This window comes from Montipora foliosa, chromosome 3 (assembly GCF_036669935.1).
Source record: "Montipora foliosa isolate CH-2021 chromosome 3, ASM3666993v2, whole genome shotgun sequence".
In the NCBI taxonomy this organism is placed as follows: Eukaryota; Metazoa; Cnidaria; class Anthozoa; order Scleractinia; family Acroporidae; genus Montipora; species Montipora foliosa.
The window spans coordinates 6712608-6728940 of record NC_090871.1 but is presented as its reverse complement, the minus strand read 5'-3'; positions in this window follow the sequence as shown (position 1 = coordinate 6728940).

Here is a 16333-nt window from a genome sequence, read left to right as displayed (position 1 = left end):
AAGGGTTAGTACGTATTTTACGAAGTACTAACTCTCAGGCCGGATTGACCACAGGAAACAAGAATCAAGGAAAAAAAAATTCAGAACTATAGACTTATCCTTAGTTATTTCGTACACTAATACAGGAGCTGCCGTAGTCAAGGGTTAATCCAAAATGGGTCAGGGATCCGATTAATCTCTCCCTCCACCCATCTTGGGATCGAAAGTAGCGGTGGGGGGACCCCAAACAGAGTTTTTGCAATTTTTTTTTTTTCTTTTTTTTTAAAACTCTTTGATTTACCTATAGAGCAAAATACTTCCACGGTCCCATCTTGTGACTTAATCACCTTAACGGTCAGGAAACCGCTTTGTCCACTAGAAGAGATATCTCAACCTCTAACCAGAATTAGCCACAATTCAGTATAAAGGAAACTGGGAGAAACGGCCAAATTAAAAAAAAACACATGTTAATCACTAGCCCAGACACTGGAAATTACCATGTGAAAAGCCGCGTTGATCATAATACCCACCTACCTTTCTGCCACCAGCACCTAATTCTACAGTGTGTGCGTGCTGATCTCGAGTTTGACCGTATTCACTGGCGGAATAAGATGTAAGCTGGCCCCCGATGGAAATTATATAAGGCTAGAATGATCCTTCGCTACTTTACGGTGATTTTACACATAAAAAATTTGTCAAACATCGCACTATCAGGGTAAATAAGCCATATTTAAACATCATGTTGGATTGTGGCTGTCCTTGCTGCCCTATTCCTGTCGACCTTCAGGCGCCCCGGGGCCGGCCAAACATAGGTCCGTTATTAGAATCATCCACTCCCTCGTATTACTTACATTATCTGGGAATAAGGGTCAATCTGCGAATCGCAGCCCTATAGATGAGTGAAGAGGTTATCTCAGAGCAAACTCTTCCTATCCAAAATAAAGACGCCCCCCTTTTTTTACCAAAATGCCCCCAGGCAAGTTGAAAAAAATAATAATATAGATATATATGATTGGCAATGTCGATAAAAGCGGAAAAAGTGCAAAGAAGGCCACAGCGAATAGTGTTGTGTGCTCACTGCCTTTTAAAGCCACAAAAGCACTCATGCTCAGAACTTTTGCTCTCTGCCGCTATGCCGAGACTTTGACAAGCCAACTGGTCTGGGAAAAGGCCAGCGGGAAGGTAGCCTGCTACAAACTGCCCCGAAACAGGCTTTTTTTTTTTTTTTTTGTGTTTTCAGGGAGCGGTCTTAGCTCTTAAAAAGCCACTGACATTGCACCACAAAAAGCCCTCCCACTAGCTTCAAGTGAACGTGTTTTTTTGGCCAAATCTCATAGTAGCCAAAGGGCTTTAAGTGTACGTATTTTACGAAAGTATCTTAACTCTACAGGCCGGATCGCTGACCACACTATTTCGGAACAAAGACATCAATGAGAAAACAAATTCGAGCAACTATATAGGACCTATTCATTAGTTCTTGGGATTACACTAATACAGGAGCTGCCGTAGTCCAAGGCGAGGTTAATCACAAATGAGCTAAGCTCGGACCGATTAATCTCGTCCCTCTTTGGGCAGATCGAAAGTAGGCGAGGCACCGGGACCCCAAAACAGAGTTTTTGCCAATGTTCCTTTTTTTTTTTTCTTTTTTGTTTCAACTCGTTGCATTACTATCTAGCAAAATACTTCCTACATGGTCCCATCTTGTGGACTTTTCATCACCTTTAAACCCGGTCCGCAGAACAGGCATTTGTCCTACCTACGAAGATGATCTCTGCAAACTTATACCAGAATTAGCCACAATCAGTCAAGGAAACTGCTAGAAACGCAGCACAATTTTTCCTAAAAAAAACCATGTAAACAATGACTCTGAAAATCTCCATGAAAAGCTACTTGCCTCCATTTAACCCAGTCCTAACCTTTCTGGAGGCCACCTAATCATCTATAGGGTTTGGCGGTTCGATCGACCGCTATTCCGCGAATAACGAAATGCGTGGAATATAAGGTAAGAACAATCCTTCTGCTTTTACTGGTGTATTCACATAAAAATTGTCAAAACATCCACTAATATGCCATTTTAAACCATATGTTTGTTGTCCTTGCTGCTTCGAAGCGCGCCAAACATACACCGTATTTAATCATTCACCCCCTCGTATTCGGTTCATTCTCCGGTATGCGATCTGAAGGACACGGTCAATCGAACGCGCTCCTAAGATCGATTGAATAGGCTTTCTCAGACACTCTCCCGTCTTCCCCCCCCCCTCCCCATACCAAAATAAAGGCACTGTCCAATAGCCCAGCAAGATTGAAAAAATATATAGCTATATATGCAGGCAAGGGAAAGCGAAAAGTGAAACGGCGAAAGTTGTTGTAGCTACTTTTTAAAGCCAAAAACTATTGTCGCAAATTCTTTGCTCTCTGCCCGCAGTGCCGAACTTTGCAAGCACACCATGGCTGAAAACGGGCCGCGGACACAATGTCTGTACATCCTGCGACAAACAGGTTTGATAGGGCAGGTTTTAGCTCTTAAAAAGCACGACATTGACCCAAAACAATAGCCCTCCACTAGTCTTCACTGGAACTGGTGTTTTTTGCGGCCAAATCTCTAGTAGCCCAAAAGAGGGTTTTAGTACTGTATTTTACGCATAAGCTACTAACTCTCATTCCTTCCCCCCCCCCCCCCCCCCCCCCCCCCGCTCGCGCGCGGCCGGTATCATTACCACATGACACAAGGAGATCAAGGCACAAACAAAATTCAGAACTCATAGACCTATCCTTAGTTTTTATTACACTAATACAGGAGCCTGCCGTAGTCAAGGGCTTGTTAATCACAAATGGCTCAGGGACCCGATTAATCTCTCCCTCTTTGCGATCCGAAAGTAGAGCGGGGACCCCACAGAACAGAGTTTGTTTTTTGCAATTGTTTTTTTTTTTTTTTCTTTTGTTTCTCAAACTCTATTGATTATATCTAGCAAAATCACTTCCACGCAGTCCCATCTTAGTGAACTTCATCACGCTGTAACGGTCAGGAACAGCTTTGTCCACATAGAGAGAGATGTACTCTCAAAACTGGTATACCAGACATTAGCCACAATTCAGTCAAGGAAACTGGAGAAACGGCCAAAGTACAAAAAAAACCATGTAACACTGCCCTGAAATCTCCGATGAAAAGCTTGCTCCACTTACCCACCTACCTTTCTAGAGGGCTACACACCTAATTCTAATTTGGCGTGCGTTCGATTGTACCGTAAATTCTTTGTTTTTTTTTTTTTTTTCTTCCTACGGAATGTAATGAAATGCCGTGCCGAATATAAGGTAGAAATCCTTTCGCTTTTACGGTGTTGCTCTCACATAAAAATTGTCAAACATCCACTAAAATGCCATTTAAACATATGTTTGTTGTCCTTGCTGCTTCGAAGCGCGCCAAACATACCGTTTTACTCATCACCCCTCGTATTCTTATTCCGGAATAGGGTCAATCGAACGCGCCCTAAGATGATGACAGGTTTCTCAGAAACTCTTCCTACCAAAATAAAGCCTACCAAATGCCCAGCAAGTTGAAAAAATATATAGATATATATGAGGCAAGGAAAGCGAAAAGTGAAAGGCGAAAGTGTGTGCTACTTTTAAAGCCAAAAACTATGTCGAAATTTTGCTCTCTGCGCATGCCGAACTTTGCAAGCACCTGGCTGATAAGGCCGCGGAGTGTACAACCTGGAAACAGGTTTGTAGGGAGGTTTAGCTCTTAAAAAGCACGACATTGACCCAACAAGCCCTCCACTAGCTTCACTGAACGTGTGTTTTGGACAAATCTCTAGTAGCCAAAGGGTTAGTACGTATTTTACGAAGTACTAACTCTCAGGCCGGATTACCACATGAACAAGATCAAGGAAAAAAATTCAGAACTATAGACTATCCTTAGTTTTTATTACACTAATACAGGAGCCTGCCGTAGTCAAGGGAGTAATCACAAATGGCTCAGGGACCGATTAATCTCTCCCTCTTGGATCGAAAGTAGCGAGGGGGACCCCAAACAGAGTTTTTGCCAATTTTTTTTTTTTTTTCTTTTTTTCAAACTCTTTGATTACTATCTAGCAAAATACTTCCACGGTCCCATCTTGTGACTTCATCACCTTTAACGGTCAGGAACAGCTTTGTCCACTAGAAGAGATCTCTCAAACTATACCAGAATTAGCACAATTCAGTCAAGGAAACTGGAGAGAAACGGCCAAATTAAAAAAAACCATGTAACACTGACCTGAAATCTCCATGAAAAGCTTGCTCCATTACCCACATACCTTTCTGAGCACCTAATTCTAAGGGTGCGTTCGATTGACCGTATTCCTGAATAAGAATGCGTGGAATATAAGGTAGAAATCCTTCGCTTTACGGGTGAGTCACATAAAAAATTGTCAAACATCCCACTAAAATGCCATTTTAAACATATGTTTGTTGTCCTTGCTGCTTCGAAGCGCGCCAAAACATACCGTTTTAATCATCACCCCTCGTATTCTTATTCCGGAATAGGGTCAATCGAACGCGCCCTAAGATGATGAAAGGTTTCTCAGAAACTCTCCTACCAAAATAAAGCCTACCAAATGACAGGCAAGTTGAAAAAATATATAGATATATATGAGGCAAGGAAAGCGAAAAAAGTGAAAGGCGAAAGTGTTGTGCTACTTTTAAAGCCAAAAAACTATGTCGAAATTTTGCTCTCTGCGCATGCCGAACTTTGCAAGCCCCTGGCTGAAAAGGCCGCGGAGTGTACAACCTGGAAACAGGTTTGTAGGGAGGTTTAGCTCTTAAAAAGCACGACATTGACCCAAAAAGCCCTCCACTAGCTTCACTGAACGTGTTTTTGGCCAAATCTCTAGTAGCCAAAGGGTTAGTACGTATTTTACGACAGTACTAACTCTCAGGCCGGATTACCACATGAACAAAACAAGGAAAAAAATTCAGAACATATAGACTATCCTTAGTTTTTATTACACTAATACAGGAGCTGCCGTAGTCAAGGGTTAATCACAAATGGCTCAGGGACCGATTAATCTCTCCACTCTTTGGATCGAAAGTAGCGAGGGGGACACAAACAGAGTTTTTGCAATTTTTTTTTTTTTTTTCTTTTTTTCAAACTCTTTGATTAATATCTAGCAAAATACTTCCACGGTCCATCTTGTGACTTCATCACCTTTAACGGTCAGGAACAGCTTTGTCCCCTAGAAGAGATCTCTCAAACTATACCAGAATTAGCACAATTCAGTCAAGGAAACTGTAGAAACGGCCAAATAAAAAAAACCATGTAACACTGACCTGAAATCTCCATGAAAAGCTTGCACCATTACCAACCTACCTTACTGAGCACCTAATTCTAAGGGTGCGTTCGATTGAACGTATTCCGGAATAAGAATTCGTTGAAAATAAGGTAGAAATCCTTCGCTTTTACGGTGATTAACATAAAAATGTCAAACATCCACTTAAAATGCCATTTTAAACATATGTTTGTTGTCCTTGCTGCTTCGAAGCGCGCCAAACATACCGTTTTAATCATACACCCCTCGTATTCTTATTCCGGAATAGGGTCAATCGAACGCGCCCTAAGATGATGAAAGGTTTCTCAGAAACTCTTCCTACCAAAATAAAGCCTACCAAATGCCCAGCAAGTTGAAAAAAATATCTAGATATATATGAGGCAAGGAAAGCGAAAAGTGAAAGGCGAAAGTGTTGTGCTACTTTTAAAGCCAAAAACTATGTCGAAATTTTGCTCTCTGCGCATGCCGAACTTTGCAAGCACCTGGCTGAAAAGGGCGCGGAGTGTACAACCTGGAAACAGGTTTGTAGGGAGGTTTAGCTCTTAAAAAGCACGACATTGACCCAAAAAGCCCTCCACTAGCTTCACGGAACGTGTTTTTTGGCCAAATCTCTAGTAGCCAAAGGGTTAGTACGTATTTTACGAAGTACTAACTCTCAGGCCGGATTACCACATGAACAAGATCAAGGAAAAAAATTCAGAACTATAGACTATCCTTAGTTTTTTACACTAATACAGGAGCTGCCGTAGTCAAGGGGTTAATCACAAATGGCTCAGGGACCGATTAATCTCTCCTCTTTGGATCGAAAGTAGCGAGGGGGACCCCAAACAGAGTTTTTGCAATTTTTTTTTTTTTTTTTTTTTTCAAACTCTTTGATTACTATCTAGCAAAATACTTCCACGGTCCCATCTTGTGCCTTCATCACCTTTAACGGTCAGGAACAGCTTTGTCCACTAGAAGAGATCTCTCAAACTATACCAGAATTAGCACAATTCAGCAAGGAAACTGGAGGCGAAACGGCCCAAATTAAAAAAACCATGTAACACTGACCTGAAATCTCCATGAAAAGCTTACACATTACCCACCTACCTTTCTGAGCACCTAATTCTAAGGGTGCGTTCGATTGACCGTATTCCGGAATAAGAATGCGTGGATAAGGTAGAAATCCTTCGCTTTTACGGTGATTCACATAAAAATTGTCAAACATCCACTAAAATGCCATTTTAAACATATGTTGTTGTCCTTGCTGCTTCGAAGCGCGCCAAACATACCGTTTTAATCATCACCCCTCGTATTCTTATTCCGGCATAGGGTCAATCGAACGCGCCCTAAGATGATGAAAGGTTTCTCAGAAAACTCTTCCTACCAAAATAAAGCACTACCAAATGCCCAGCAAGTTGAAAAAAATATATAGATATATATGAGGCAAGGAAAAGCGAAAAAATGTGAAAGGCGAAAGTGTTGTGATACTTTTAAAGCAAAAAACTATGTCGAAATTTTGCTCTCTGCGCATGCCGAACTTTGCAAGCACCTGGCTGAAAAGGCCGCGGAGTGTACAACCTGGAAACAGGTTTGTAGGGAGGTTTAGCTCTTAAAAAGCACGACATTGACCAAAAAGCCCTCCACTAGCTTCACTGATCGTGTTTTTTGGCCAAATCTCTAGTAGCCAAAGGGTTAGTACGTATTTTACGAAAGTACTAACTCTCAGGCCGGATTACCACATGAACAAGAACAAGGAAAAAAAATTCAGAACTATAGACTATCCTTAGTTTTATACACTAATACAGGAGCTGCCGTAGTCAAGGGGTTAATCACAAATGGCTCAGGGACCGATTAATCTCTCCCTCTTTGGATCGAAAGTAGCACGGGGGACCCCAGAAAGAATTTTTGCCCATTTTTTTTTTCTTTTTTTTCAAACTCTTTGATTACTATCTAGCAAAATACTTCCACGGTCCCATCTTGTGACTTCATCACCTTTAACGGTCAGGAACAGCTTTGTCCACTAGAAGAGATCTCTCAAACTATACCAGAATTAGCACAATTCAAGTCAAGGAAAGGAGAACGGGAGAACACGGCCAAATTAAAAAAACCATGTAACACTGACCCTGAAATCTCCATGAAAAGCTTGCTCCCATTACCCACCTACCTTTCTGAGCACCTAATTCTAAGGGTGCGTTCGATTGACCGTATTCCGGAATAAGAATGCGTGGAATATAAGGTAGAAATCCTTCGCTTTTACGGTGATTCACATAAAAATTGTCAAACATCCAACTAAAATGCCATTTTAAACATAGGTTTGTTGTCCTTGCTGCTTCGAAGCGCGCCAAACATACCGTTTTAATCATCACCCCTCGTATTCTTATTCCGGAATAGGGTCAATCGAACGCGCCCTAAGATGATGAAAGGTTTCTCAGAAACTCTTCCTACCGAAATAAAGCCTACCAAATGCCCAGCAAGTTGAAAAAATATCTAGATATATATGAGGCAAGGAAAGCGAAAAGTGAAAGGCGAAAGTGTTGTGCTACTTTTAAAGCCAAAACCTATGTCGAAATTTTTGCCTCTCTGCGGATGCCGAACTTTGCAAGCACCTGGCTGAAAAGGCCGCGGAGTGTACAACCTGGAAACAGGTTTGTAGGGAGGTTTAGCTCTTAAAAAGCACGACATTGACCCAAAAAGCCCTCCACTAGCTTCACTGAACGTGTTTTTTGGCCAAATCTCTAGTAGCCAAAGGGTTAGTACGTATTTTGCGAAGTACTAACTCTCAGGCCGGATTACCACATGAACAAGATCAAGGAACAAAAAAATTCAGAACTATAGACTATCCTTAGTTTTTATTACACTAATACAGGAGCTGCCGTAGTCAAGGAGTTAATCACAAATGGCTCAGGGACCGATTAATCTCTCCCTCTTTGGATCGAAAGTAGCGAGGGGGACCCCAAACAGAGTTTTTGCAATTTTTTTTTTTTTTCTTTTTTTTCAAACTCTTTGATTACTATCTAGCAAAATACTTTCCACGGTCCCATCTTGTGACTTCATCACCTTTAACGGTCAGGAACAGCTTGTCCACTAGAAGAGATCTCTCAAACTATACCAGAATTAGCACAATTCAGTCAAGGAAACTGGAGAAACGGCCAATATAAAAAAACCATGTAACACTGACCTGAAATCTCCATGAAAAGCTTGCTCCATACCCACCTACCTTTCTGAGCACCTAATTCTAAGGGTGCGTTCGATTGACCGTATTCCCGAATAAGAATGCGTGGAATATAAGGTAGAAATCCTTCGCTTTTACGGTGATTCACATAAAAATTGTCAAACATCCACTAAAATGCCATTTAAACATATGTTTGTTGTCCTTGCTGCTTCGAAGCGCGCCAAACATACCGTTTTAATCATCACCCCTCGTATCTTATTCCGGAATAGGGGCATCGAACGCGCCCTAAGATGATGAAAGGTTTCTCAGAAACTCTTCCTACCAAAATAAAGCCTACCAAATGCCCAGCAAGTTGAAAAAATTCATAGATATATATGAGGCAAGGAAAGCGAAAAGTGAAAGGCGAAAGTGTTGTGCTACTTTTAAAGCCAAAAAATATGTCTAAATTTTGCTCTCTGCGCATGCCGAACTTTGCAAGCACCATGCTTAAAGGGCCGCGCAGTGTACAACCTGGAAACAGGTTTTTAGTGATGATTAGCTCTTAAAAAGCACGACATTGACCCAAAAAGCCCTCCACTAGCGTCACTGAACGTGTTTTTTGGCCCATCTCTAGTGAGCCAAAGGGTTGTACGTATTTTAAGAATTCGCAATCGTTGTGTACTAACTCTCAGTCCGGATTACCACATGAACAAGAACAAGGAAAAAAATTCAGAACTATAGACTATTCTTAGTTTTTATTACACTAATACAGGAGCTGCCGTAGTCAAGGGGTTAATCACAAATGGCTCAGGGACCGATTAATCTCTCCCTCTTTGGATCGAAAGTAGCGAGGGGGACCCCAAACAGAGTTTTTGCAATTTTTTTTTTTTGTCTTTTTTTTTTCAAACTCTTTGATTACTATCTAGCAAAATACTTCCAGCTTCCACGGTCCCATCTTGTGACTTCATCACCTTTAACGGGCAGGAACAGCTTTGTCCACTAGAAGAGATCTCTCAAACTATACCAGAATTAGCACAATTCAGGCAAGGAAACTGGAGAAACGGCCAAATTAAAAAAACCATGTAACACTGACCTGAATCTCCATGAAAAGCGTGCTCCCTTACCCACCTACCTTTCTGAGCACCTAATTCTAAGGGTGCGTTCGATTGACCGTATTCCGGAATAAGAATGCGTGGAATATAAGGTAGAAATCCTTCGCTTTTACGGTGATTCACATAAAAATTGTCAAACATCCACTAAAATGCCATTTTAAACATATGTTTGTTGTCATTGCTGCTTCGAAGCGCGCCAAACATATCGTTTTAATCATCACCCCTCGTATTCTGATTCTGGAATAGGGTCAATCGGAAACGCGCCCTTAAGATGATGAAAGGTTTCTCAGAAACTCTTCCTACCAAAATAAAGCCTACCAAAGGTCCCAGCAAGTTGACAAAATATATAGATATATATGCGCAAGGAAAGCGAAAAGTGAAAGGCGAAACGTGTTGTGCTACTTTTAAAGACCAAAAAAAACTATGTCGAAATTTTGCTCTCTGCGCATGCCGAACTTTGCAAGCACCTGGCTGAAAAGGCCGCGTGAGAGTGTACAACCTGGAAAAAGGTTTGTCGGGAGGTTTAGTTCTTAAAAAAGCACGACATTGACCCAAAAAGCCCTACACTAAGCTTCACTGAACGGGTTTTTTGGCCAAATCTCTAGTAGCCAAAGGGTTAGTACGTATTTTACGAATGCGCGTTGCGTTGTGTTACTAACTCTCAGGCCGGATTAACCACATGAACAAGAACAAGGAAAAAAATTCAGAACTATAGGACTATCCTTTGTTTTATTACACTAATACAGGAGCTGCAGGCGTCAAGGGGTTAATCACAAATGGCTCAGGGACCGATTAATCTCTCCCGCTTTGGATCGAAAGTAGCGAGGGGGACCCCAAACAGAGTTTTTGCAACTTTTTTTTTTTTTTCTTTTTTTTTCAAACTCTTTGATTACTATCTAGCAACATACTTCCAGCTTTATCCACTGTCCATTGCGACCTCATCACCTTTAACGGTCAGGGAAAAAACAGCTTTGTCCACTAGAAGAGATCTCTCAAACGTATACCAGGATCATTAGCCCACAATTCAGCTCAAGGGAAACTGCGCAGAAACGGCCCAATATCTAAAACAAAAAAACCATGTCAACACTTGACTCTGAAATCTCCAGAGAAAATAGCTTGCTCCATTACCCACCTACCTTTTCTGGCAATGCAACGATAATTCTAAGCCCGCGTGCGTTCTGATTGACCGTATTCCGGCCGAATAATAGTAATGCGTGGAATATAAGGCTAGAACGATCCTTCGCCTTAGTGTTACGGGTGATTCACATACAAATTGTTCAATCTATCCAACATAAAATGGCACCCATTTAGTAAACAAGTATTGTTTGTTGTCCTTGCCTGCACTTCGCCAAGCGCGCAAAAACATACCGTTCTTAATCATAAGACCCTCGTATTCCTATTCCGGAAAAAATAGGCGGTCAATCGAACAGCCGCCCTCATGGCATGATGAAAGCGCTTATCTCAAGTGAAATCCTCTTTCCCTGTGTACCAAAATGTTAAAGCCTACCAAATGCCCAGAGCAAGTTGAAAAAATATAATAGATAGTATATGCCAGGCAGACGCGAACCCAAGGCCGAAAAGTGAAAAAAGGCGAAAAGTGTTAGTTTGGTTCCTGCCTTGTGGGTGTTACTCTTTTAAACACAGCCCAGCGCGCAAAAACTCGATTGTCGTAAATTTGTGCCATCTCTGCGCATGCCGAAAACTTTGCAAGCACATAGGCTTTGGAAAAGGCACGCGGGGAGCCGCATCGGTGTCACATACACTGCCCACCAGAAGACAGGTGTGGTAGGAGCGAGGTGTATTTTGTCGAGGTTTAGCCAAAATCACAAAACTCTTACAAAAGCCACGACATTGCCACACAAAAAGAGCCCAGTTCCGTTCGTAGGATGTAAATCCCTCATGATCCAATAGCCCTTCACTGAACGTGTTTTTCTGGCCAAATATCTAGAGTAGCCAAAGGGTTAGTACGTTTTTTACGATAAGCGGATGCGGTGAAGTACTAACTCTCATGAGGTCCACGCAGGTATTACCACATAGAACAAGAATCAGAGGAAAAAATGAAAAAAAATTTCAGCTAACTTATCAGGACCTAATCCTATAGTTTTACTCTACACTCATATACACGGAGCCCTGCCCGCTTAGTCACAAGGGAGGTTAATCACAAATGGCTAGCAGGGATCCGATTAAATACTCTCCCTCTTTGAGATCGAATAGTAGCTGAGGGGGACACCCAATAAACAGAGTTTTTTGCATATTTTGTTTTTTGGTGTTTTTTTTCCTTTTTTCAAAAAACTCTTATTGATTACTATCTAGCAAAAATACTTCCAGCTTTATCAACGCTCCCATTACTTGCCCTGACTTCATCACCTTTCAAACGCCACGCATGTCAGGAACAGCTTTAGTACCACTAGCAATGAGATCTCTCAAAAAACTAGTACCAGATATCTGAGCACACAATTCAGTCCTAAGGCGAAACTGCCGAGAGAAACGGCCAAATTAAAAAAACCATGTAACACTGACCTGAAATCTCCATGGAAAAGCCTTGCTCCTAGTATGACCCACCTACCTTTCTAGAGCCACCTAATTTCTATAGCGGTGCGCTTCGAATTGACCGTATTCCGGAATAAGAATGCGTGGCGATTATCAAGGTAGAAAAGATAATCCTCTCGCTATTTACGTGTGATTTCACAGTAAAAATTGTCAATACATCCACTAAAATGCACATTTTAAACATATTGTTTGCTTTTGGCCTTGCTGCCTTCGAAGAGCCGCGACAATACATTACACGGATTTTTAATCATCACACCTCGTATTCTTATTCCGGAATAAGGCGTCCAATCGAAACGCGCCCCTAAGAGATGAGACAAAAAAAAATTGACAGCGTCTTATCAGAAACTCATTCCTTACACAAAATAAAGCATACAGATGCTCCAGCAATGTTGAAAAAATATATAAGAGGCTATATGATGACCGGCAAGGAAAGCCTGAAAAGTGCAAATTGGCGAAATGTAGTGCTGACGCCTACTTTTAAAGCCAAAAAACATATGTTACGAAATTTTGCTCTCCTCGGCGCATGTCAAGCGAACTTCTGCCTAAGCCACCTGATGCAATGAATTCAATGGCCGCGGATATTCGTGGGCTGTTACAAACCATGGGGGGACAGCGTTGTTGTAGGCACCCGATTGGTTTAGCCTCTTACAAAAGCACACGACATTGACCCCCGCAAAAAAGACCCTCCACTAGCTTTCACTGAACGAGTTTTTATGGCCCAAATCTCTAGTTAGCCACAAGGGACGGTTTCTAGTACGTATTTTACGAATGAGCATGCGTGTGTACTAACTCTCAGGCCGCGATATTACAAATGAACAAGATCAAGGAAAAAAAATAAATTCAGAAACTATAAGCCTAATCCTCTAGTTTGCTTATTACACTAATACAGGAGCTGCCGTAGTCAAGCGGGTTATATCAGACAAATGGCTCAGGGACGCCCATTAATCTCTCCCTCTTTAGGATCGAAAGTAGCGCAGCGGGGACCCCAAACAGAGTTTTGTGGCAATTTTTTTTTTTTTTTATTCTTTTTTTTCAAACTCTTTGAGTACTATCTTTAGCCCAAAAATACTTTCCACAGGTCCCATCTTGCTGACTTCATCACCTTTAACGCCCGTCAGGAACAGCTTTGTCCACTAGACAAAGACGATCTCTCAAACATACTTACACAGAATTAGCACAATTCAGTCAAGGAAAACTGGAGAAGAAACGACGCCAAATTTTTTTTTTCCACAAAAAATACCCATTGCATAACACTGAAACCTGAAATCTACCAATGCAAAGCTTGCAGCGTCCATTACCACACCTACCGTTTCTGAGCACCCTAGAATTCTAAAGGGTGGCGCTTCGATGTGACCGTATTCCGGAATATAAGGGGCATGGCGTGGAATATTAAGCGTAGAAGACGAAATCCTTCGATCGTTTCCCCCCCCCCCCCCCGGTAGATTCACATAAAAATTGTCAAACATCCACTAAAATGCCATTTTTAGTAAACATATGATTTGTCAGTCACTTGCCTGCCTTCGACAAGCGCGCCAAACATACCGTTTTAATCATCACCCCTCGTTGATTGCTTAATTTCCGGAATAAGGGGTGCACAGCGACAACGCCACCACCCGCCTCTCTAAGGATGATATGAAAGGTTTCTCAGAAAACTCTGTCCCCTTTACCCAAAATAAAGCCTAACCAATATGCCCAGCAACAGATTGAAAAAATATATAGCATATATATGAGGCAAGGAAAGCAGAAAAGTGAAAGGCGGAACGAGAAAGTGCTTGTGCTATCTTTAAAGCCAAAAACGTATGTCGAAATTTTAGCCCCATCTCTGCGCTAGGCCGAAACGTTTGCAAGCCACACTGCGCTTGAAAATGGACCGCGATCTGCAGTGCCTACAACCTGGAAACAGGTTTGTATGGGAGGCGTTTAGCTCTTAAAAAGCACGGACACTTTGGACCCAAAAAGCCCCCTCCCACTTTAAATAGCCCTTCACTGAAACGTGTTATTTATGGCCTAAATCTCTAGTAGCCAAGGGTGAGTAGTACGAGTATTTTACGAAGTGCGCATTGCGTTGCGTACTTAACTCTCAGGCCTGGATTACCACGATGAACAAGAACAAGGAAAAAAAATCAGAACTACTAGACTATCCTTAGGTTTTTATTACACTCAATTACAGCGAGCATGCGCGTTAGTCCAAGGGGTTAATCACATAAATGTAGGCCTCAGGGACCCGCGGATTAATCTCTCCCTCTTTGGAGCCATCAGCAAAGTAGCGAGCCGGGGACGCCCAAACAGAGTTTTTGATGGCATAGGGCCAATTTTTTTTGACTTTGGTTTTCTTTTCTATTTTTAAACTCTATGTTGCTGTGTACTAGTATGCCAGAAAGTACTTACCAACCTTTGAGGAGGTCCCATCTTGTGTGATTCTGGACTTCATCACCTTTAACAGCAAGTCAGACGGAAACGAGCTTGTGTCCACGGTAGGAAGGATGATCTCTCAAACGTTAAGGGTGTGTGGTACTGCAGAAAAGGAGTTAGCCACAGATCTCAGTACAAGGAAGAGAGACTGAGAAACGGCCAACCAAATTAAAAAAAACCATGTAACACTTTTGTGGTCACCTGAAATATCTCCATGGCAAGGTAGACGTGTGGCCCCTCCATTGTACCCACACTAGCCGCTTTTGTCCTGAGCACAAGCCATAATTCTAAGGGTGCGTTCCGATTGACGTACTTCCGCCTCGAATAAAGAATGCCGTGAAATACAGGTAGAAACTCCTTCGACTTTCTGACGGTGATACGTTGATTTCACATCAAACAGATTGATCAAACATCCCACTAAATAGAGGCCTACGATTTTAACACGAACTATGTTGTGTTGTCCTATGCCACCTGACCTTCGCAGAAAGACGCCGCCAAACCTTGTTTTTTTTTTTTTTTTTACCGTTTTAATCATGCCACCCCTCACGTATTCTTATTCCCTTGGAACTAGGCCGTCAAATCGAAACGCACGCCCCCTAAGATGATTGCAAAGGCTATTACATCCTGAAATACTCTTACCTACCAAAGTATAAAGCCTACCACATGCCCAGCAAGGTTGAACCAACAAATATATAGATATATATGAGGCAAGGAACACAAGCGCAAAAAGTTGGACAAGGCGGAAAAAGTTGCTTGTGCTACTTTTAACAGCCAAAAACTATGTGTCACGAAATTTTGCCTCTCTGCGGCATTCCGAACTTTGCCAAGCCACCTGAGCTTGAACAAAGGCAGAGAATGAGTGATCCAACCTGGGAAACAGTGTTTGTAGCCGGAGGTTTAGCCTCTTTTTAACAAAGACCCACGACCTTGACCCAGATAAAGAACCCTCACACTAGCTTCACCTGAACGTGTTTTTTGCGCCAAAATCTCTAGTAGCCAAAGAGGTTAGCTACGTATTTTCGAATGCGGCATGCGTTGAGTACATAACTACTACAGCGCCGGATTTACCACCGCAATGAACAAGAACAAAAGGAAAAAAATTCACGAAACTATAAGCCTATCCTCCGTCTTTTTTATCACTAATACAGGAGCTGCCCGTTATAGTCCAAGGGGTTAATTCACAAATGGCTCATGGGACCGATTAATACTCTCCCTCTTGGATCGAATTTAGTTTCAGCGAGGGGAGGACCCCCAAACAGAGTTTTTTAGCAATTTTTTTTTTTTTGTTTTTTTTCTTTTTTTTCAAACTCTTTGATATACTATCTAGCGCCAAAATACTTCACACACGGGGCCGTCCCATCTTGTGACTTCATCACCTTTACACGCGTCAAGCAGAACAGCTTTGTTTTGCCGCCCTCACTAGAAAGAAGATCTCTCAAACTATAACCAGAATTAGCAACAATTCAGTCAAGGGAAAAACTTGCGAGAAACGGAGCCAAATTATAAAAAAACCATGCTAACACTGACCTGAAATCTCCCATGAAAAGCTTGCTCCCATTACCCACCTACCTTTCTGAGCACCTTTAATTCTAAGGGCTGCGTGCGATTGACCGTTTATTCCGGTTAATACAGAATGCGTGCCTGGAAATATAGGGTAGGTAGAAATCCTTCGCTTTTACGGTATGTGATTCACATTAAAAATTGCTCAAACAATCCACTAAAATGCCATTTTAGGTCTTTAACATATGTTTGTTGTACCTTGCCTGCTTCTGAAGCGCGACAAACATACCGTTTTAATCATCACCCCTCGATATTCTTATTCCGGAATCGGGTCAATCGAA